Source organism: Coptis chinensis, chromosome 1, assembly GCF_015680905.1.
Source record: "Coptis chinensis isolate HL-2020 chromosome 1, ASM1568090v1, whole genome shotgun sequence".
Taxonomy (NCBI): Eukaryota; Viridiplantae; Streptophyta; class Magnoliopsida; order Ranunculales; family Ranunculaceae; genus Coptis; species Coptis chinensis.
In genome coordinates this window covers 87,147,039-87,150,226 of record NC_141456.1, presented here as the reverse complement: position 1 = coordinate 87,150,226, position 3,188 = coordinate 87,147,039, and positions in this window count along the sequence as shown.

Sequence of the window (3,188 nt, the reverse complement as noted above, 5' to 3'; positions counted from 1 at the left end):
TATACTAATATAGGAAATAAAAAAAACGCGAACTCTATATAAGTTTCCACCCATTATGGGGTTAACGTAATTAAATTGCTTGGGACATAAGCGGACGATGAATCAAACTAAAAACTTACCTCCACTCCAGCGTTTTACTCGTCATCCTCCTCTTCTATAAAGAAGTGAGGTTCCTTCGCATCCCCGCCATGCCATTATAATTTGCCAAGCTTGCCGCCATTTATCATCTACGGATCCTAACCTGTTAAACGCCACTTGGTCGGATGGGGTGTAAGGTGCAACCTGATGAGGTTGTATCCTCCACCCTTGCCAAGTCATTGCACGGAAAGATCGAATAATAGAATTGGTGGATCTCACAATGTCGACCCCAACCCAGTCCGTGAAACGGGCACAAAAAATAGGGAAGAAACATAGTATAATACGGCAACTAATATAGGCATAAGAAGATACTTATGCCTCATGCTATGGGCTCGTGCTAAACTAGACATCAAAGTTCTGGGAAGGTCATGGCACATACGTCCCGTGGCTAAAGCAAGGAAGACGCTGCAAGTGGCATCATTCACAGAAGAAAAATGTCATTCCCCTAAAATGTTTAGCATGATCCAAAACATAACAGTTCCTATCTTCATGGATGCTACCAAGCGGCGGCGTTATATTCCCCTTGGTCCTCGATACGAAAAATGCCCCGCCCCATAACGACTCATGCAAAAAACTCATAAGTGTAGACATACATATTATCTACCCAATAGCACCATGGGTCTTGTATTTCAGCGGGCATGGCAAGTCCAAGAACAAATGCTAGCAAGAACCATAAACGGTTCCCGGCCCTACGTGTGTGATCACCTCATGCGAAACCAAGCACCATAAGTAGTGCTTTGAAACAAATCTTTGAAAGACTGTTCGGTATTATTATTATAGGAGATGTCATCTCGAACTACGCTCTAGAACAGCTGCGAATGAACCGAACAACCCGCGAAAACTGGAATTTTTCTCGTCGACGGAAGTCGGCGCCGGCGAAGCGCTTCAACTAGAGCGCGCGAATCGCGCTCGTATATTTGAAATTCCGGTGTTTGGAAGTCGCTCGCTGACTTGCCTTGAAGCGGGCGCCGCTAGGTCCATAGATGAGAGGGCGTCGGTCGCTTCGGTATGAGGGCGTCGCTCTGAATAAATTTTCCAAAAATGTGAAGAAGCGCAGCGCTCGATGGTCAAACCGGAGTTTAGATGAAAAAGAAAGTAAAACTTGGAGTGGATGGTGCGGGATGATGGTGGAATGTATTGTGGTTTGTTAGTGTAGAAAGAAGGGGAGTTTTTATAGGTTTTAATTGTTAAAACGAATCGGTAAGTTGCCAAAAGTTTTAAGGCAATTTCCGAAACAATAAAATTTCCAAACCCAAAACGGAAACAACTCATATTCTTGATTCTAAAACAACCCTAGTATCTTTTATAATTGGATTTAGACTAGTAACTTCTAAACTCTCTTATATTTCATCCTACCACCACATCTAATTATAGGTATGCCAATTACGACAATATTCTCAACCTTCACTCCAAAACAAACTCTAAAATGGAGGATCTTCTACAAATCATGATAGAATAAATAATACCACCCCCAAACAATTCGGAAGGTGGGATTAACAATAAAATCTATGCACAATTTGAAAGAACCACATTATATTAAAATTGAAATTCAAACAACATTTAACTACCAAATTCAAAGTTACCTACGGAATTTAACAACGTAACATCCTATCTACTAAAAATAATAAAAACAACATCAAAATGACAAACAAGAAGAAATCTAACTACTCTTCAAGGGGAGTGAGGTGGGGGTAAGAATAGGAATTTGAGTGATCAAGAATGGAAAAACCAAACACCCCATTGACCCCAAACAAATTTTTGAAAAAACAGGTTTGTAAAAATTTGTTTTAAAACGTCAGGTCTTTTAAAGTCGATTCCCTAGACTTAAAGTGATATATATGTATTTACATGCAGTTTCCATATATCAATAATCTAAAAGTTGTGGGTCTTTCCACAAATAATTAACATGGAATGCACCATCAAACGTAATTAAGCACCAAGATTTCCTATGATGTAGCTTAGTGGAATGAGAGTAAAAGCCTTATAGATCTAAAACCTAATCGAAAGCATCAGTTTCTTCTTTGTCCTCCCACGAAGGGAATGCCAAGTAAATGAACATGAGAAAATTGATGGTTGTGGAAGATAATGTAGGATGTGGATAATTTTGAGAAGGGAAAAATGGAAAAAATGAAAAAAAAGTGTCCGGTGGCTTGTCCTTGGGTGTTACTTCTTCACTAGTTGGTTTTAGATAGTTATGAAGCATAGGAGAAACACCAAGGTCAAATACAAACTCAATGGTTCTTTGAAAAGGTAGAGGGGCGAGAACATTAAGTGATGGAAGGTGAATGAGTGACATGAGGATGTGAGGTGGGTGAATGGTGTTCAACTAGTGTTCTTAGGTCTATATCATCGAGAGGCTTTGAGATATGCAAGACATTCCTCAATAGGTGGGTAAGAAGAATCACCGGATAGGGCTTAAAAATTCTTCTTCCGTCCATGGCCAAGAGATGAATGGATGTCAATAGGAGAGAACTCAAGGAGAGTCGAAGAAATCTTCCTCGATGTTATCTACGCCTAGGGAGTAGAAATTGTGATCCTTGTCTTCTTCCATAAGAGGGTATCTACTAGTGTGGGGACTAAAGTGTCACCGCACTAATGTGAGGTACAAAACTCTCAATGGACTTCACTTCTCCTTCTATAGGCAAACCTAGTTGTCCCCTGTTTTTGTCTAAACATGTTAACTTCTACGTAAAGATTTCCAAAAGAAAGAGTCATTGAGCCATCCCGACAATTGATTTGGGCATTGGCGGTTGCCAAGAAAGGACGCCCTAAGATGATGGGAATGGAATCATGAGCAACTTCTGTGTCGAGAATAACAAAGTCGGCAGGATAGTAAAAATCCTGAACTTTAACAAGAATATTTTCAACTACACCCTTGGGATACTTAATAGAACGATCGGCTAACTGCAAAGTCATTTTGGTTGGTTGAAGTATTGTTAGACCCAGTTGTTTATATAAATAAAAAGGGAGTAAGTTAACACTCTCGCCCCGTGTCTAATAAAGCAGCTTGTTATGAAGGTATCACCTAAGGTGCATTGACAATAGGGATC